Consider the following 22,093-nt stretch of genomic DNA (forward strand, 5'->3'; position numbering starts at 1 on the left):
AGCCATAAATAAACTTTAAACACCAAACAATGCCACTGCATTAGAAACCAGAATTTTGGGACCCACGCCTAGGGGGGGGTGGACCTGAACCCCCCCCCCCCCCCCTGGCAGGGCAGTTGGAGGAGTGAGAACCCATGACATAGCCCTCCCCCTAGATAGACCACCGGATCACCCCTCAGGGCTGAGTATGCCGCGGGATCCTCCCACCCCCATTCTGCCCCGCCCACGTGCCAGAGCCAAACTTCACTGCTTGTTGTGATTGTATTATTTAACTACAAACAAAAAAAAAAACAGCTGCTGATTTTTATCCTCCAGCCAGCGTAGACCGCCAGGTCACCTGCTGCCCTTCGGTTGCACTGTGTTCTTCCCCTTATTGAGGAGCACGGGCGGCCTTACTGCGACTCAACCAATTAGTCAACGTCCTGCCCCTAGCCGTGCCGCTACCGTTCTCTTCACGTGACCTCTCCGATTATTGCATCGTGTTCTGTTGCTTCTAGGGTGGGTGGGTGGGAAACAAAGAAAAAAGGTTAGTGACTACTCCTTGCAGTCCCCCTTCTTATATCCCTTCTTTCCTGCCCCTCCCCTGTCCCTTTTCCTGACCAATGCCTGTTCTTTTGGGTCCAGCAGTCTTTTCCTCTTATATTGCTACAACCCCCATACCAGGCACACCTAACTATCCTATTGTTCTCCCCCAGCAGCCCCTCCATTATGTCGTTCCCCTCACATACGTTCCATACACTGTTTAAATGGGCTGCTCTAAGTGGCGTTTTATTGTTTTTATGTCTTGTTAATTAATTACTTAATTAAATAGATATTTCATAAACTGTGACAATGCTGAAAGCCAAAGAACAGGGGTGAATAGCTGATTGTGCTGCTGGGGAGGGTGAGGTAATGATTGAAGAATGGACCCCTCATCAAGTCTCCTCAGGAACAGTTATGAAATGGAGAATATTCCACCCATTCCTAAGCCAGGTGTTTTCTCTCCCGTGAGCTACTGTGAACACTGTAAGGGTAGGAACCTATAAGCAAGAAAATACCCCTTTAAGGGAACCATCTTAACATTTTAGCCTCGCTATTTGTTCAGGCCTTCAATTTCACTGTGCCTACAATACCAACACCACTACAATCAAAGCCTACACTACCAAACAACTTCACACACACCAGACAGCTTCCCACTGCATTTAAATCAAAGAAAAAAAAACCCTATTAAGAGAATAGGGAACAGTATGCTCTTTCTACACATAAAGTTTATATTTTTCCACTTAAAATTTAACTTTTACTAGTTGTAGTTAAACAAAGGCAGCAGAAATAGAAATTGTATCTAGCGTGCCAGAAAAATAGTTAAAAACACAACTCTGTAACTGTACCTCAATGTTGCTGATTTTAGGTTGTTTATCACATATGAGGAGGAGGGGAAAAATCAATGATATTAGGTAAATATAAGAGCCTCTATTTAGGAGCTGTGTCCTGTATTGCCCTATATTAGGGTAGATAAGCTACTTTTTTACACTAAATATGCTATAAATCCCTTCCCCATCCTTCCCACAATATGTCCCAAATGTTACAACAAATGTTACAACAACAAATAAAAATATCAATTTAGTAGATAGTCTGAAATTGACAGAGTGCAGTTAAAATAAACACGAAGCCCCTGACGCGGTCACGTTTCACTTATACGCTTCCTCAGAGGGGGTGACAATGTGCAATGGATTGTTCCGACTTCACTCTTAGCATTGAAATGATTGTGGGGTGAGTGGATGAGACTCCTATACTTGGAATATGTGTTGATACAATTGATCATGTGTTGATACAGCTATACATGTGTTGGAGCAACTATGCATGTATTAATACAACTTAATTATGTATGGTGTCCACACTATAAATAAATGTGAACCGTTATTAATAGTGTCCAAAGGTACTAGTAATAGTGTCCAACAAGATGGTGATGTTGTAATGTAATAAGTGTCCAAAGTGGTGTATTAAACCATCCAAATTTTGTGCAAAAAAATTATAATAAAATGTCAGAAAAAGTTACATAAAAAATTGCAAAGAAGTGCAAAAAAGTGCAAACAATCCTAGTTTGTTTCCACAGTGAATAGGATAAAATTAAAAATATACAATTAAAAGGATGATAGAAAATGAAGATCAAAATAAAAATAAAAATAAAATAGAGATCAAAATAAAATTAAAAATATTTAAAAATAGTGAAATAAGTCAATGTTGTAGCTCCTGGTGTATAAATGAGAAGAGAGTAAACCAACTTGTTTGTTTGATAAAAGTGATCCTCAAATAGTATTCTTAGATGTTCCTTATGTCTTCCTTATCCGATTCTGAGTGTCTCTATCGAAATAAAACCAATAGTGTAGATTGTACGAATATGAAGAATAGTAGTGTAATTGTGCTTACCAGCTGTGTCAACGCGTTTCGGCCTAATTTAGGCCTTTATCAAGACTGGTATCTTACTGTAGCTGGTGGCTATAAGTACTGGTTGTTTGCCTGATTAGCATAATCTAGGCGCCTCCTAAACCGGATGTGTGAAACCGGAAGTAGTAAATATATTTAAAGTTTTCTTTTCGCCTCTAAGTGTATTTAACTATATACATGTGCTTCAAGTTTGGTATTCTTTGTGATTTAAAATGTATACCTACAATGTGTTATATCCATGTTGTCATCTTCATTTGTGTATATTTATCCACTCCGTATGGTTTGTTATGATTCAGCCATATGTTTTGCAGGTAACCCAATCAGGATTGAGTATATGCTAATCCCGTTTTTTCCTCGATCATGATTGGCTAAGGGCGCATTGTTGATCTGCTCCGTGATTGGCTATGAATATATGGACATTATTCTTGTGACCTATCAATTGCTTGATATCTTCTATCAGCTGTTTGTAATATATGTTTATATCAAATATGAAGAAGCCGTCTGTCAAATTGGGTCATCCAATCATGATCGAGTTGGGGTACTTGCGTCATTTTATGATAGTGATTGGTTAGATATTACTATGCTGTCGATATGTTCCATTATATCAGCAAGCATTAAAAGCCAGGGAGCAGTTTCTTAATCTGTGGGGTCTTCAGAATTGTCAGAAAATGGATGCATTAAATAAAATGCATTAAATAAAAAGTGTAAAATATATAAAATACATTGAATAAAAAAGAGAGAAATTAGGCAATTTTTTAGAAAATGTTTGGTGTGTATCTTTGTGCAGAGGTGAATGTGGTCTGCTGTAAGATATGAGACTGATTAGATGAAGAGATAAAAGAGAGAGTTAGACCAGTGACTGGATGATTTATTTTGTTGCGGATGATTGGGTGTAGATGTGGTCTGCCTATCAAATATAGCAGTGGTTCTATAAGTAATCTGGAACGGATGTTTAAAACATCCACATAATCTGTATTTGCAGAGGGGTCTGTTGGATAATCCTGTGAAGGCTAGGCTGAACTATGTTTAAACAGCTCCTAGATAGTGTTAGGAACTAGATGACATTATGTCTTCGCTCTAGTGGGTAGATGTAAAAAAAAACAAAAAACATCTATATTAAAATGGATTATTAGAAACCAGAGTGTTGTGTATCACTTTTAGCTTATAATAGTGAACATTAAGTCGACTAAAGAGGAGGCTGGAAATTGACAGTTTCTCTTATATCAGCTGTCAATTTATATTTTATATTGGTCCAGTTTGTATACAGGGTCCAGGACTCTGGTATCTTATGGATTTATTCCTTATATTTAAATTGGATTATTAAAAACCAGATGCACAGTATAGTGTATCATTAATAGCTTATTATAGTGGGCATTAGCTTGACTAAAGAGGAGGATTGTAATCGATAATGTTCCTTATATAAGCTGTCAATATTTATCTTATGTTGGTCCCGTATGCATACAGGTTCTGGGACTCTTGATATCTTATGGGTTAATTCCTATAATGGTATATGAATCCTTAATATTAAAATAGTCAGTGTCCTTAATAAAATCATGGTTTATGTGCCCATATAGTGTTGGTGGCTATAAACAGATATGGAACCTATTATTCAAATTTTTGGATGTCAAATTATCAAATTGCAGAGGGTGACCTGGGGAAGGAATAGATTGTAATATGTGATTTGTCAATTTGGTGGGAATAGCTATAATGTCCAATCTAGACATATTCTCCTCATGATACCTTAAAAGCATCTCAATGGTCCCTAAGGACTCTATTACAAAGAAAACATGGAGTTTGGGAAGGGAAATTGTAAGAAGATCTCATCTCATTGGATCAATTATTGTAACATACTACACAGCAGGAGTATTGACTCTGACAGTGTTAAATTTCATCTGCCATCAGTGCTGGATTATGAAATAGTCCACTGTTTGAAGATAAGAGTCGATTTTATGTTTTATCTTCTATATATCAGGTTCATATTTGTTCAAATAGTCCAGAGATGGTTGTTTAGGGAGTAGTGGAAAAGAGCTAAGATTGATCCAATCTTGAATCTTAGGTCTTAAAAGAAATTGAAACGTGGACGATATCTTATATAAGGCTGGCATTTTGCTGTTTTCTTCTATGAAATAGAGAATCGAATGTTCCCAGAGGACTAGTAGGATTAAACATGTGAACTGGGGGTTCCACATTCGATTATCATTGATGGTTATATACTCAAAAGATGGACAAGATCTTCTTTATTAATAAGGCCTTTTGGATGTAGGCAGTCCAACAGAAATATCTGTTTTAATTCAAGAGTTTTTTCTCCTACCGCAATATCAGTGCTGTGGTTAACTGTTTTCCGAAACAAAAAAGTTGTACAAAACACAAAAATACATTACAGTTACACTCATATTAACACTGTCTGATAAAAAATGTTTTTAATAAAAATATTGCACAAAAAGTTATAAGGGCTCAAAGATTAAAGATCTCGGTTAGAAAAAAAAAAAGGCAGCCAAAGGGATTTAACATTGAGACACATACATGTACATTACTAAAGATGTATATATATATATATATATATATATATATATATACATACATATATATGTTAATATATGTGTACATATATATTAATGTATTTATATGTGTATATAGGTATTTAAAGTCATATATACACACATATAAAAACATTAATATATATATATATATGTACACATATATAGACATTTATATAAGTGCATTATATTCCTTTGTCATTAAAGGGGCATGAAACCCAAATATTTTCTTTCATGATTCAGATAGAGAATACATTTTTAATCAACTTTCCAATTTACGTCTATTATTTAATTTGTTTCCTTCTCTTGTTATCCTTTGCTAAATGGTTTATCTAGGCAAGCTTAAGAGCATCAAAGAACCTAGGTTCTAGATGCTGATTGGTGGCTACATATATATACAGATTTGTCATTGGCTCACCCATGTGTTCAGTTAGAAACCAGTAGTGCATTGCTGCTCCTTCAACAAATGATACCAAGAGAATGAAACAAATTAGATAATAGAAGTAAATTAGAAAGTTGTTTAAAATTGTATTCTCTATCTGAATCATGAAAGAAAAACTTGGGTTTCATGTCCCTTTAAGTAGATGAAAACATGATAAAACATATTTATGCAATATTCATATTTAATAAAGATTTTAACTATATATTTACTGTAAATTTTCAAATGCGAATATTTCATGTTGCTTGCGCTAAGGGTGTTATTCAACAATTTTGTTTTCTCCATTGACTTTTATGGGGAATGTGAAAATGCGATGGCGTTTGTGCGATCTCAGGTGTTAGGTTTTTTCCACTTTTTGTTTTCCATTGATTTCTATGGGGGAATACATGCATGTGCATTATTTTGTGCTAGCGTTAAACCGGATTGCGCAAAAGAACTAACTTTATTTTTCGCGCTATCCAGTTTAACGCTAGTGCAAAATAAGTTTTTTTGGAACTTGTAATACAAACGCAACCCGAAAAATCCTAGTGGAGTTTTTACGATAAAAAAAAAAGAAAATACAGCGCCACTTGTAATCTAGACCTTATATATTTGTTTATATATGTATACATATGTATTTATGTATTTATATATGTATTTATATGTGTATATGTCTGTAAATACATTTCTACACATATTAATACATAAAAACATATGTAAATACAGTTGATATATAAAGTCTACACACCCCTGTTAAAATGTCAGGTTTCTGTGATGTAAAAAAATGAGACAAAGATAAATAATTTCAGAACTTTTTCCACCTTTAATGTGACCTTTAAACTGTACAACTCAATTGAAAAACAAACTGAAATCTTTTAGGTGGAGGGAAGAAAAAAAAAAACTAAAATAATGTGGTTGCATAAGTGTGCACACCCTCTTATAACTGGGGATGTAGCTGTGTTCAGAATTAAGCAATCACATTCAAAATCATGTTAAATAGGAGTCAGCATACACCTGCCATCATTTAAAGTGCCTCTGATTAACCCCAAATAAAGTTCAGCTGCTCTAGTAGGTCTTTCCTGAAATTTTCTTAGTCGCATCCCACAGCAAAAGCCATGGTCCACAGAGAGCTTCCAAAGCATCAGAGGGATCTCATTGTTAAAAGGTATCAGTCAGGAGAAGAGTACAAAATAATTTCCAAGGCATTATATATACCATGTAACACAATGAAGACAGTCATCATCAAGTGGAGAAAATATGGCACAACAGTGACATTACCAAAAACTGGACGTCGTTCCAAAATTGATGAAACGACGAGAAGAAAACTGGTCTGGGAGGAGCTGCAGGAATATCTGGCAAGTACTGGCTGTGTGGTACATGTGACAACAATCTCACGTATTCTTCATATGTCTGGGCTATGGGGTAGAGTGGCAAGATGAAAGCCTTTTCGTACGAAGAAAAACATCCAAGCCAGGCTACATTTTGCAAAAACACATCTGAAGTCTCCCAAAAGCATGTGGGAAAAGGTGTTATGGTCTGATGAAACCAAGGTTGAACATTTTGGCCATAATTCCAAAAGATATGTTTGGCGCAAAAACAACACTGCACATTACCAAAAGAACACCATACCCACAGTGAAGCATGGTGGTGGCAGCATCATGCTTTGGGGCTGTTTTTCTTCAGCTGGAACTGGGGCCTTAGTTAAACTAGAGGGAATTATGAACAGCTCCAAATACCAGTCAATATTGACACAAAACCTTCAAGCTTCTGCTAGAAAGCTGAACATGAAGAGGAACTTCATCTTTCAGCATGAAAATGCCCCAAAGCATACATCCAAATCAACAAAGGAATGGATTCACCAGAAGAAGATTAAAGTTTTGGAATGGCCCAGCCAGAGCCCAGACCTTAATCCGATTGAAAACCTGTGGGGTGATCTGAAGAGGGCTGTGCACAGGAGATGCCCTCGCAATCTGACAGATTTGGAGTGTTTTTGCAAAGAAGAGTGGGCAAATCTTGCCAAGTCAAAATGTGCCATGCTGATAGACTCATACCCAAAAAGAGTTCTGTAATAAAATCAAAAGGTGCTTCAACAAAGTATCGGCTAGATTTAGAGTTTTGTCGGTAAGGACCCGAAAAGCTAACGCCGGCTTTTTTCTGGCCGCACCATAAAAATAACTCTGGTATTGAGAGTCCACATAAAGGCTGCGTTAGGCACCAAAAAAGGAGCGTAGAGCATATTTAACGCAGCTTCAACTCTCGATACCAGAGTTGATTACGCAAGCGGCCAGCCTCAAAAACGTGCTCGTGCACGATTCCCCCATAGGAAACAATGGGGCTTTTTGAGCTGAAAAAAAACCTAACACCTGTAAAAAAGCCGCGTTCAGCTCCTAACGCAGCCCCATTGTTTGCTATGGGGAAACACTTCCTACGTCTGCACCTAACACTTTAACATGTACCCCGAGTCTAAACACCACTAACCTTACACTTATTAACCCCTAATCTGCCGCCCCCGCTATCACTGACCCCTGCATATTATTATTAACCCCTAATCTGCCGCTCCGTAAACCGCCGCTACTTACATTATCCCTATGTACCCCTAATCTGCTGCCCTAACATCGCCGACCCCTATATTATATTTATTAACCCCTAATCTGCCCCCCACAACGTCGCCTCCACCTGCCTACACTTATTAACCCCTAATCTGCCGACAGGACCGCACCGCTATTATTATAAAGTTATTAACCCCTAATCCGCCTCACTAACCCTATAATAAATAGTATTAACCCCTAATCTGCCCTCCCTAACATCGCCGACACCTAACTTCAATTATTAACCCCTAATCTGACGACTGGAGCTCACCGCTATTCTAATAAATGTATTAACCCCTAAAGCTAAGTCTAACCCTAACACTAACACCCCCCTAACTTAAATATAATTTTAATCTAACGAAATTAATTAACTCTTATTAAATAAATTATTCCTATTTAAAGATAAATACTTACCTGTAAAATAAATCCTAATATAGCTACAACATAAATTATAATTATATTATAGCTATTTTAGGATTTATATTTATTTTACAGGTAACTTTGTATTTATTTTAACCAGGTACAATAGCTATTAAATAGTTAAGAACTATTTAATAGCTAAAATAGTTAAAATAATTACAAATTTACCTGTAAAATAAATCCTAACCTAAGTTACAATTAAACCTAACACTACACTATCAATAAATTAATTAAATAAAATACCTACAATTACCTACAATTAAACCTAACACTACACTATCAATAAATTAATTAAATACAATACCTACAAATAACTACAATGAAATAAACTAACTAAAGTACAAAAAATAAAAAAGAACTAAGTTACAAAAAATAAAAAAATATTTACAAACATAAGAAAAATATTACAACAATTTTAAACTAATTACACCTACTCTAAGCCCCCTAATAAAATAACAAAGCCCCCCAAAATAAAAAAATGCCCTACCCTATTCTAGATTACTAAAGTTCAAAGCTCTTTTACCTTACCAGCCCTGAACAGGGCCCTTTGCGGGGCATGCCCCAAGAAGTTCAGCTCTTTTGCCTGTAAAAAAAACATACAATACCCCCCCAACATTACAACCCACCACCCATATACCCCTAATCTAACCCAAACCCCCCTTAAATAAACCTAACACTAAGCCCCTGAAGATCTCCCTACCTTGTCTTCACCTCACCGGGTTCAGCGATCGGTCCAGAAGAGGGTCCGAAGTCTTGATCCAAGCGGAGCAAGAAGAGGTCCTCCATCCGGTAGAAGTCTTCATCCAAGCGGGGCAGAAGAGGTCTTCCATCCGATTGAAGTCTTCATCCAAGCGGGATCTTCTATCGTCATCCATCCGGAGCGGAGCGGCAGGATCCTGAAGACCTCCGACGCGGAACATCCATTCTGGCCGACGACTGAACGATGAATGACGGTTCCTTTAAATGACGTCATCCAAGATGGCGTCCCTCGAATTCCGATTGGCTGATAGGATACTATCAGCCAATCGGAATTAAGGTAGGAATATTCTGATTGGCTGATGGAATCAGCCAATCGGATTGAACTTGATTCTGATTGGCTGATTCCATCAGCCAATCAGAATATTCCTACCTTAATTCCGATTGGCTGATAGAATCCTATCAGTCAATCGGAATTCGAGGGACGCCATCTTGGATGACGTCCCTTAAAGGAACCGTCATTCTTTAGTTGGACGTCGCCGGATGAAGATGGGTCCGCGGTGGAGGTCTTCAGGATGGAGCCGGTCCTCATCGGATGAAGATAGAAGATGCCGCTTGGAAGAAGATGGTTGCCGGTCCGGATCTACTCTTCTTCCCGGATAGGATGAAGACTTTGGACCCTCTTCTGGACTTCTTCAGCCATTGGATGATGGATGTCTAGCCCCCTCTTGGGTTGAATGAAGATATCGGAGCCAGGACGGATCGGTGTGATACCCGGTGAGGTGAAGACAAGGTAGGAAGATCTTCAGGGGCTTAGTGTTAGGTTTATTTAAGGGGGGTTTGGGTTAGATTAGGGGTATGTGGGTGGTGGGTTGTAATGTTGGGGGGGGTATTGTATGTTTTTTTTTACAGGCAAAAGAGCTGAATTCTTTGGGGCATGCCCCGCAAAGGGCCCTGTTCAGGGCTGGTAAGGTAAAAGAGCTTTGAACTTTAGTAATTTAGAATAGGGTAGGGCATTTTTTATTTTGGGGGGCTTTGTTATTTTATTAGGGGGCTTAGAGTAGGTGTAATTAGTTTAAAATTGTTGTAAGATTTTTCTTATGTTTGTAAATATTTTTTTATTTTTTGTAACTTAGTTCTTTTTTATTTTTTGTACTTTAGTTAGTTTATTTCATTGTAGTTATTTTTAGGTATTGTATTTAATTAATGTATTGATAGTGTAGTGTTAGGTTTAATTGAAGGTAATTGTAGGTATTTTATTTAATTAATTTAATGATAGTATAGTGTTAGGTTTAATTGTAACTTAGGTTAGGATTTATTTTACAGGTAATTTTGTAATTATTTTAACTATTTTAGCTATTAAATAGTTCTTAACTATTTAATAGCTATTGTAACTGGTTAAAATAAATACAAAGTTGCCTGTAAAATAAATATTAATCCTAAAATAGCTATAATATAATTATAATTTATATTGTAGCTATATTAGGATTTATTTTACAGGTAAGTATTTAGCTTTAAATAGGAATAATTTATTTAATAAGAGTTAATTTATTTCGTTAGATTTAAATTATATTTAAGTTAGGGGGGTGTTAGTGTTAGGGTTAGACTTAGCTTTAGGGGTTAATACATTTATTAGAATAGCGGTGAGCTCCAGTCGGCAGATTAGGGGTTAATGTTTGAAGTTAGGTGTCAGGGAGGGCAGATTAGGGGTTAATACTATTTATTATAGGGTTAGTAAGGCGGATTAGGGGTTAATAACTTTATTATGATAGCGGTGCGGTCCGCTCGGCAGATTAGGGGTTAATAAGTGTAGGCAGGTGGAGGCGACGTTGTGGGGGGCAGATTAGGGGTTAATAAATATAATATAAGGGTCGGCGGTGTTAGGGGCAGCAGATTAGGGGTACATAGCTATAATGTAGGTGGCGGCGGCGTGCGGACGGCAGATTAGGGGTTAATTATTGTAGGTAGCTGGCGGCGACGTTGTGGGGGGCAGGTTAGGGGTTAATAAATATAATATAGGGGTCGGCGGTGTTAGGGGCAGCAGATTAGGGGTACATAAGTATAACGTAGGTGGCGGTCGGCAGATTAGGGGTTAAAAAAATTTAATCGAGTGGCGGCGATGTGGGGGGACCTCGGTTTAGGGGTACATAGGTAGTTTATGGGTGTTAGTGTACTTTAGAGTACAGTAGTTAAGAGCTTTATGAACCGGCGTGAGCCCAGAAAGCTCTTAACTACTGACTTTTTTCTGCGGCTGGAGTTTTGTCGTTAGATTTCTAACGCTCACTTCAGACACGACTCTAAATACCGGAGTTAGAATAATCCCATTGAAAAGATAGGATACACAATTGACGTAAGGGGATCTGCGGTATGGAAAAGTCGCGTCTGAAAAGTGAGCGTTAGACCCTTTTGTGAGTGACTCCAAATACCGGAGGTAGCCTAAAACCAGCGTTAGGAGCCTCTAACGCTGGTTTTCACGGCTACCGCCAAACTCCAAATCTAGGCCTATTAGTTTAAGGGTGTACACACTTATGCAACCATATTATTTTATTTTTATATTTTTTCTTCCCTCTACCTAAAACATTTCAGTTTGTTTTTCAATTGAGTTGTACAGTTTATAGGTCACATTATGGGGCCTATTTATCAAGCTGTCAACCGCAAATACGCTGGATTTCCGCAGCGTAATTGTGGAGACCTTGATTCTCCATATTTATAAAAACCTACAGACCACCAAAAGTAGAATTTTGTGACGTAACATACGATCCGCCGGTCTCAGTCCGACACAGATCGATTCTTACGTCATTACAGATGTTCCGAATGCAAATTCGGCACTATCTGACTACTTTTGGAAGTTAACAAATATTCACTAGGTACGCTCGCCACTATTCTGGCCCAGCGTACCTGGTTTTCAATCCGCCACACTGGAGGCGGCGGATGCCATAGGAATCAATGGGAGTCTGAAAGCAGCGAAAGCTTATGTTCGCTGCTGCCCGATATCCCATTGATTGCTATGGGAGAATAAAGTTACGTTTACACCTAACACCCTAACATGTACCCCGAGTCTAAACACCCCTAATCTGCCGCCCCCTACACCGCCGCCACCTACTTTGTACTTATTAACCCCTAAACCGCCACTCCCGGACCCCGCCGCAACAAAATAAACTTATTAACCCCTAAACCGCCACTCCCGGAGACCACCGCCACCTACATTATGTTATTAACCTCTAATCTGCCGCCCCCACACCGCCACCACCTACATTACATTTATTAACCCCTAATCTGCCGCCCCAACGTCGCTGCCACTATTCTAAATGTATTAACCCCTAAACATAAGTCTAACCCTAACACCCCCTAACCTAAATATTATTTAAATAAATCTAAATAAAACCTACAATTATTATCTAAATTATTCCTTTTTAAAACAAAATACTAACCTATAAAATAAACCCTAAGCTAGCTACACTATAACTAATAGTTACATTGTAGCTATTTTAGGATTTATTTTTATTTTACAGGCAAGTTTTTATTTATTTTAACTAGGTACAATAGTTATTAAATAGTTATTAACTATTTAATAACTACCTAGCTAAAATAATAGCAAATATACCTGTAAAATAAAACCTAACCTAAGTTACAATTACACCTAACACTACACTATAATTAAATTAATTACCTAAACTAAATACAATTAATTACAATTAAATAAAATTAACTAAAGTACAAAAAAACAAACACTAAATTACAGAAAATAATAAAATAATTACAAGAATTTTAAACTAATTGCACCTAATATAATCCCCCTAATAAAATAAAAAAGCCCCCCAAAATAATAAAAATTCCTACCCTATACTAAATTACAAATAGCCCTTAAAGGGCCTTTTGCGGGGCATTGCCCCAAAGTAATCAGCTTTATTACCTGTAAAAAACAAATACAATACCCCCTCCCAACATTACAACCCACCACCCACACGCCCAACCCTACTCTAAAACCCACCCAATCCCCCCTTAAAAAAACCTAACACTACGCCCTTGCAGATCACCTTACCTTGAGACGTCTTCACCCAACTGGGCAGAAGTGGTCCTCCAGACGGCCAGAAGTCTTTATCCTATCCGGGCAGAAGAGGACCTCCAGACGGGCAGAAGTCTTCATCCAGGCGGCATCTTCTATCTTCATCCATCCGGAGCGGAGCGGGTCCATCTTCAAGACATCCGATGCGGAGCCGATCGGAATTAAGGTAGGAAAAATCCTATTGGCTGATGCAATCTATTGGCTAATTGGAACAGCCAATAGAATGCATCAGCCAATAGGATTTTTCCTACCTTAATTCTGATCAGCCAATCGGAATTCAAGGGACACCATCTTGGATGACGTCATTTAAAGGAATCATTCATTGGTCTGGTAGACGTTGGCCTGGAAGGATGCTCCGCGTCGGATGTCTTGAAGATGGACCCGCGCCACTCCAGATGGATGAAGATAGAAGATGCCGCCTGGATGAAGACTTCTGCCCGTCTGGAGGACCTCTTCTGCCCGGATAGGATGAAGACTTCTGACCGTCTGGAGGACCACTTCTGCCCGGTTGGGTGAAGACGTCTCAAGGTAGGGTGATCTTCAAGGGGGTAGTGTTAGATTTTATTAAGGGGGGATTGGGTGGGTTTTAGAGTAGGGTTGGGTGTGTGGGTAGTGGGTTGTAATGTTGGGGGGGTGTTGTATTTTGTTTTACAGGTAATAGGTAGGGTAGGGATTTTTATTATTTGGGGGGCTTTTTTTATTTTATTAGGGGGATTAGATTAGGTGTAATTAGTTTAAAATTCTTGTAATTATTTTTTTATTTTCTATAATTTAGTGTTGTTTTTTTTTTGTACTTTAGTTCATTTTATTTAATTGTAATTAATTTTAGTTAATTTCGGTAATTCATTTAATGATAGTGTAGTGTTAGGTGTAATTGTAACTTAGGTTAGCTTTTATTTAACAGGTAAATTTGTACTTATTTTAGCTAGGTAGTTATTAAATAGTTAATAATTATTTAATAACTACACTGTGTGCAGAATTATTAGGCAAATGAGTATTTTGACCACATCATCCTCTTTATGCATGTTGTCTTACTCCAAGCTGTATAGTCTCGAAAGCCTACTACCAATTAAGCATATTAGGTGATGTGCATCTCTGTAATGAGAAGGGGTGTGGTCTAATGACATCAACACCCTATATCAGGTGTGCATAAATATTAGGCAACTTCCTTTCCTTTGGCAAAATGGGTCAAAAGAAGGACTTGACAGGCTCAGAAAAGTAAAAAATAGTGAGATATCTTGCAGAGGGATGCAGCACTCTTAAAATTGCAAAGCTTCTGAAGCGTGATCATCGAACAATCAAGCGTTTCATTCAAAATAGTCAACAGGGTCGCAAGAAGCGTGTGGAAAAACCAAGGCGCAAAATAACTGCCCATGAACTGAGAAAAGTCAAGCGTGCAGCTGCCAAGATGCCACTTGCCACCAGTTTGGCCATATTTCAGAGCTGCAACATCACTGGAGTGCCCAAAAGCACAAGGTGTGCAATACTCAGAGACATGGCCAAGGTAAGAAAGGCTGAAAGACGACCACCACTGAACAAGACACACAAGCTGAAACGTCAAGACTGGGCCAAGAAATATCTCAAGACTGATTTTTCTAAGGTTTTATGGACTGATGAAATGAGAGTGAGTCTTGATGGGCTAGATGGATGGGCCCGTGGCTGGATTGGTAAAGGGCAGAGAGCTCCAGTACAACTCAGACGCCAGCAAGGTGGAGGTGGAGTACTGGTTTGAGCTGGTATAATCAAAGATAAGCTTGTGGGGCTTTTTCGGGTTGAGGATGGAGTCAAGCTCAACTCCCAGTCCTACTGCCAGTTTCTGGAAGACACCTTCTTCAAGCAGTGGTACAGGAAGAAGTCTGCATCCTTCAAGAAAAACATGATTTTCATGCAGGACAATGCTTCATCACACGCGTCCAAGTACTCCACAGCGTGGCTGGCAAGAAAGGGTATAAAAGAAGAAAATCTAATGACATGGCCTCCTTGATCACCTGATCTGAACCCCATTGAGAACCTGTGGTCCATCATCAAATGTGAGATTTACAAGGAGGGAAAACAGTACACCTCTCTGAACTGAACGGATTGAAAACCAGGTACGCTGGGCCAGAATAGTGGCGAGCGTACCTGCTAGTTTTTTGATAACTAGCAAAAGTAGTCAGATTTGGCCGAACTTGCGTTCGGAACATCTGTAGTGACGTAACCATCAATCTATGTCGGACTGAGTCCGGTGGATCGTATGTTACGTCACTATATTCTACTTTTGCTGGTCTGTAGGGTTCGATAACTACGGCGAATCAGGCTTGCCACAAATACGCTGCGGAATTCCAGCATATTTGCGGTTGACAGCTTGATAAATAGGCCTCTAGTTATCAAGCCGTCGACTTTCTTGCATTCAACGGCACCAATACGCTCTCCTAAGATCGCTGCCACGGACCTGAATATGCTCTCCCAAATTATCAAGAAAGCTGTCAAAAAGTCGCGCACCAAGTACGGAGCGATGAGCAGCGGACTGTTGTTAACTAACAGTCATCGATCTCGCTGCTCACTAAGCACCCACACTATACTATACAGTTTACCCCCTATACCGCCAATTCTGGAGCCCGCCGCAACTCTAATAAAGTGTTTAACTCCTAAACCGCCGCTCCCTGAGTCCACCGCCACCTATATTATATGTATTAACCCCTAAACCGCCGCTCCCGGACCTCGCCGCCACCTACATTATATGTATTAACCCCTAAACTGCCGCTCCAGGACCCCGCTGCCACCTACATTATATGTATTAACCCCTAAACCGCCGCTCCCGGCCCCCGCCGCCACCTACATTATATTTATTAACCCCTAATCTGCCCCCCTACACCGCCGCCACTATATTAAATTTATTAACCCCTAATCCTGTCTAACCCTAACACCCCCTAACTTAAATATAATTTAAATTACTCTAAATAAATATTCCTATAATTAAATAAATTATTCCTATTTAAAAATAAATACTTACCTGTAAAATAAACCCTAAGATAGCTACAATATAACTAATAGTTACATTGTAGCTATTTTAGGATTTATTTTTATTTTACAGGCAACTTTGTATTTATTTTAACTAGGCAGAATAGTTATTAAATAGTTATTAACTATTTAATAACTACCTAGCTAAAATAAAGACAAATTTACCTGTAAAATAAAACCTAACCTAAGTTACAATTATACCTAACACTACACTATAATTAAATTAATTACCTAAACTAAATGCAATTAATTACAATTAAATAAAATTAACTAAAGTAAAAAACAAACACTAAATTACAGAAAATAATAAAATAATTACAAGAATTTTAAACTAATTACACCTAATCTAATCCCCCTAATAAAATAAAAAAATAATAAAAATCCCTACCCTACACTAAATTACAAATAGCCCTTAAAAGGGTCTTTTGCGAGGCATTTCCCCAAAGTAATCAGCTTTATTACCTGTAAAAACAACCCACCACCCACACACCCAACTCTACTCTAAAACCCACCCAATCCCACCTTAATAAAACCTAACACTACTCCCTTGAAGATCACCCTACCTTGAGAGGTCTTCACCCAACCGGGCAGAAGTGGTCCTCCTGACGGCCAGAAGTCTTCATCCTATCTGGGCAGAAGAGGACCTCCAGATGGGCAGAAGTCTTCATCCAGGCGGCATCTTCTATCTTCCATCCATCCAGAGCGGAGCGGGTCCATCTTCAAGACATCCGACGTGGAGCATCCTTCCAGGCCAATGACTACCCGACAAATGAATATTCCTTTAAATGATGTAATCCAAGATGGCGCCCCTTGAATTCCGATTGGCTGATAGAATTCAGCCAATCGGAATTAAGGTAGAAAAAATCCTATTGGCTGATGCAATCAGTCAATAGGATTGAAGTTCAATCAGAATATTCATTCATTGGGTAGTTGTCGGCCTGGAAGGATGCTCCGCGTCGGATGTCTTGAAGATGGACTCGCTCCGCTCCGGATGGATGAAGATAGAAGATGCCACCTGGATGAAGACTCCTGCCCATCTGGAGGTCCTCTTCTGCCCGGATAGGATGAAGACTTCTCTCCGTCTGGAGGACCACTTCTGCCCGGTTGGGTGAAGACGTCTCAAGGTAGGGTGATCTTCAAGGGGGTAGTGTTAGGTTTTATTAAGGGGGGATTGGGTGGGTTTTAGAGTAGGGTTGGGTGTGTGGGTGGTGGGTTGTAATGTTGTGGGGTATTGTATTTGTTTTTTACAGGTAATAGAGCTGATTACTTTGGGGCAATGCCCCGCAAAAGGCCCTTTAAAGGCTATTTGTAATTTAGTGTAGGGTAGGGATTTTTATTATTTTGGGGGGCTTTTTTATTTTATTAGGCGGATTAGATTAGGTGTTATTAGTTGGGTAATTAATTTAAAAATGGTGTAGTGTTAGGTATAATTGTAACTTAGGTTAGGTTTTATTTTACAGGTAAATTTGTACTTATTTTAGCTAGGTAGTTATTAAATAGTTAATAACAATTTAATAACTATTCTACCTAGTACAAACAATGAAATAAGATATTGGAGTGATATAAGTGAAAAATAACAGTTCAGTATGCAAATGGCACTGTAGTGCAAAAAAATGAGTGTTATGCAAAAAAAGGTGGAAACATGGTGAAAAAATGATGAAAAAAATGGAGTAAGAAGACACAATTAATGTGAAGCAAACCAAAAAATGAAAAAGATCCAATAAAAATGTGAAAAAAGTGGAAAACACAGTGATGTTCAACAAATGTTAGCAATGATCAGAAAAGTATATGATTTGTAATCCCAATGAATAAAAGCAAAAATTAAAAACAAAATCAAAAAGAACCTTGAATCCTGGTGATAAAAATCCCCTAGGTGATTCCCTGATAGCAGTCAGCGGTTAATTTGATGTCCTAGAACCGTCCCTTGAATCCTGGTGATAAAAATCCCCTAGGCGATTCCCTGATAGCAGTCAGCTGTTAATTCGATGTCCTAGAACCGTCCCTGTAAAAAGAATGTAAACATAGTGTAATACGTCCACAATGAAGTAATCTCCTTGGAGTGGTGCTTACCAGTGGGTCAACGTGTTTCGTCCCTGTAACACAGGCCTTTATCAAGACTCAAGGGTTAAATTTAATGTAGGTGGCGGCGGTGTAGGGGGGTCAGATTAGGGGTTAATAAATATAATGTAGGTGGCGGCAGGGTCCGGGAGTGGCAGTTTTGGGGTTAAACACTTTATTTAGTTGCGGCGGGGCCCGTGAGCGGCGGTTTAGGGGTTAATAAGTATAATTTATGTGGCGGCGGTGTGTGGGGGGCAGATTAGGGGTGTTTAGACTTGGGGTACATGTTAGGGTGTTAGGTGTACACGTTCCCATAAGAATCAATGGGTTATCGGGCAGCAGCGAACATAAGCTTCCACTGCTGTCAGACTCCCATTGATTCCAATGGCATCATTGTCCCAAAGAAGGAAGATTCAACTTTATTGTAGATTTAAATAACTTGAGTAGGGTTAGAATTTTAGAAATGTAATATAGTTAATTTAATTTGTAGTTTAATGTAATTTTAGTATAATAGTTAGGGTAGGTTAATTAATAGTTTAATATAGTTTAATGTAATTTTAGTATAATAGGGTAGGTTAATTAATAGTTTGATATAGTTTAATGTAATTGTAGGATAATAGTTAGGGTAGGTTAATTAGTAGTTTAATATAGTTTATTTTAATTCTAAAGGTAAGTTTAAATTTATTATAAGATAGGGATTAGTTAATATTTAATGTAAAGTTAGCGGGTTGTTAGGTTTAGGGGTTAATAGCTTAATTTATTTTATGGTGATGTGGAGGGCTGGTGGTTTAGGGGTTAATAGGTTTAGTAAGTGGTAGTGATGTGGGAGGCCAGGGGTTTAGGGGTTAATACATTTATTTAGGTGCAGAGGGGTCCAGGAGCGGCGGGATAGGGGTTAATAACTTTATTAGAGTTGCGGTGGGCTCCGGGAGCAGAGAGATAGGGGTTAATACATTTAATTAGTTGTTATGATAAATTATTTCATGCTGATAATGTTTCTATAAGTACAAATACATCTACTGTTAAATTTTCATAGTCTAGTGTACATTCTAAAATATTATATTGCTGCAGCCATAGAAAAGGCTATGAGGTATATTTATCAAGCCGTCAACCGCAAACACGCTGGAATTCTGCATCGTAATTGTTGCAAGCCTGATCCCACCTAGTTATCAAAGCCTACAGACCAGCAAAATTTGATATTTGTGACGTAACATACGATCCGCCGGTCTCAATCTGACACAGATCGATGCTTACGTCATTACAGATGTTGAGGCAGCAGATTAGGGGTGTTTAGACTCGTGGCTTATGTTAGGTGTAAATGTAACTGGTTTTCTACCTTAGAAATCAATGGGATATCTGGCAGCATCGAACATAAGATTTCACTGCTTTCAGACTCCCATTGATTCCTATGGCATCCGCGGCCTCCAGGGTTGCAGATTGAAAACCAGGTACGCTGGGCCGGAATAGTGGCGAGCGTACTGGTTAACTATTTGATAACTTGCAAAAGTTGTCAGATAGTGCCGAATGTGTATTCGGAACATCTTTAATGACGTAAGCATCAATCTGTGTCAGATTGAGCTGAAGAAGGAAGATCAGCTAATTTACAACATACACACTTAGCTTTGGTAGATTTGTTTTCAGGCAACTTGGTTCCTCAGTAACATCAGAGGCAGGATCAGTTTGAGACATCAACAAAATATCCAATTTCCTCAAATTAGTAGTTTCAGGAATAAGAAAAAATGCTTAAAAAATACTTATATGCAAAACAGAAGCAAACATCATAGCCCTCTGTAACAAACAAAAGCAGAGAGTGAAAGAGACAATATAACAAATTTTTTGGTGCTAAAAATTACGCTAACAAAGATGACGCAAATGCAGAGAAAAAAAACTTTTGGCACAAAGGTTAACAGGAAATGACACGATTCGCGTCATAACAGGCATGACTTTGCACCAAAAATATTTGCGTCAGCAAAGACGCAAGAAATGACATGTCTCACGTGACAACAAACACAACCTCCACGCCAAAAATATTTGCGTCATCGTAAGTCTAATTTGCCCGCGAAAATTTGAAAAAAACAAGTCCGAAGTTACAACTAACTGAAACCCCAGGTAAGAGAAAATTACTAAATTTCTCCCAAAACATAATTTTCCATGCTGAAGCTGTTAGACTGCAAAGGGAAATAAACATAGACCTGACTCATGGCAAATATATGCAATATATTTTAAAACTTTACAATATAAAGTGCCAAACATAGCTGAGTAGTGATGTCGCAAACCTAAAAATTTGGGTTCGCGAACAGCGAACTTCCCTAAAAGTTTGCGAATCAGCAAACCGGCGAACCGGGCGAACCGCCATTGACTTCAATGGGCAGGCGAATTTTAAAACCCACAGGGACTCTTTCTGGCCACAATAGTGATGGAAAAGTTGTTTCAAGGGGACTAACACCTGGACTGTGGCATGCCGGAGGGGGATCCATGGCAAAACTCCCATGGAAAATTACATAGTTGATGCAGAGTCTGGTTTTAAGCCATTAAGAATATAAAAATAAGTGGTGAGAGACAGCACCTTTTCAAACAGGGGCACAGGAAAGGGTTAGCCAAACCCCAATGTCAATCTCAAAAAGGTAATTTTCCAGCCTCCAGTAGATTTTAAAAGACCTTTATTAGTTTCTTACAGGGTCCATTATAATAACGACGTTTCAAACCTATACCAGGTTCTTAATCATGATTAAGAACCTGGTATAGGTTTGAAACGTCGTTATTATAATGGACCCTGTAAGAAACTAATAAAGGTCTTTTAAAATCTACTGGAGGCTGGAAAATTACCTTTTTGAGTTTAAGCCATTAAGGGCATAAATCCCCTAACATTCCTAAATTGTTTGGAATAACATGCTTTAAAACATTAGGCATGATGTTGTATCGATCAGGTAGTGTAAGGGTTACGCCCGCTTCACAGTGACAGACCAAACTCCCGCAGCGGGTACAACATCACCATCACCACACCGTACGTTCATGTGTGTAATGCTGCCTGACTGAGACATATCCCTGTTATCTACATCCTCTGGCAATAATGGTTGTGCATCAATCATTTATTCCAACTGATGTGTAAATAACTCCTCTGACAGATCAAGTGAAGCGGCTGTGGTGCTAGTGTTGGTGGTGGCGGCAGGCGGGCAAGTGGTAACTTGAGAGGTGCCCGAAGCTAAGCTGGAGGAGAATGGTGCGTCAAGGTTCAGAGCGGAAGCTGTAGAAGATTGAGTGTCCTGTGTTAGCCAGTCAACTATGTCCTCAGAAATGTTCGAGTTCGGGGTACGTGGCCTCTGAACACTGGGCATTATTCTAGGGCCAAAGGAAATCACAGCACCATGAACACGACGGCCCATGCAGGGTGGCCTGCCTCTGCCTGTTATTTTATTTTCGATTAGTGGTACTACGCATGCAAGCTACTGTGACAACAGATATGAGTGGCACTGTGCACTGGCAGAAGTTGGCAGAGTAGACGCTGTAGGCCTGACACACACGCTTGCAGACAACTAACTGCTATTCAATCTATTACAGTCAAAATTGTATTTTTTTTAAAATGTACACTACTGTTACACCAGAACCAGATATGAGTTGCACTGGGGTGACACTGTGCCCTGGCCGGCAGGCCCACCCTGAAACGCACACGTGTGAAGGAAACTGACTGCTATTATTTAACACAGTCAAAAAAGTATTGTTTTTTTAAATCTACACTACTGTTACACCAGATATGAGTTGCACTGGGGTGACACTGTGTCCTGGCAGGCAGGCCCTGAAACGCACACATGTGAAGGAAACTGACTGCTATTATTTAACACAGTCAAAAAAGTGTTGTTTTTTTAAATCTACACTACTGTTACACCAG

At 38.8% G+C, this 22,093-nt stretch overlaps 1 long non-coding RNA gene across 2 annotated transcripts in view; it reads right to left on the reverse strand.

The window, feature by feature from the left end:
- Positions 1 to 217: 217 nt before the first annotated feature.
- LOC128659269 (uncharacterized) overlaps positions 218 to 22,093 on the reverse strand; it is a 73,362-nt gene continuing 51,486 nt past the window's right edge. Inside the window, exons 4-5 of one of the 2 annotated variants that reach the window (XR_008402323.1) lie at positions 17,994 to 18,151; positions 218 to 493 (exon numbers count right to left, since the gene is read on the reverse strand). This is a non-coding gene — a long non-coding RNA (uncharacterized LOC128659269). The remainder of the gene's footprint in view (positions 494 to 17,993; positions 18,152 to 22,093) is intronic. The other variant, XR_008402322.1, reaches the window with a different exon arrangement.

This window comes from Bombina bombina, chromosome 5 (assembly GCF_027579735.1).
Source record: "Bombina bombina isolate aBomBom1 chromosome 5, aBomBom1.pri, whole genome shotgun sequence".
Classification (NCBI taxonomy): domain Eukaryota; kingdom Metazoa; phylum Chordata; class Amphibia; order Anura; family Bombinatoridae; genus Bombina; species Bombina bombina.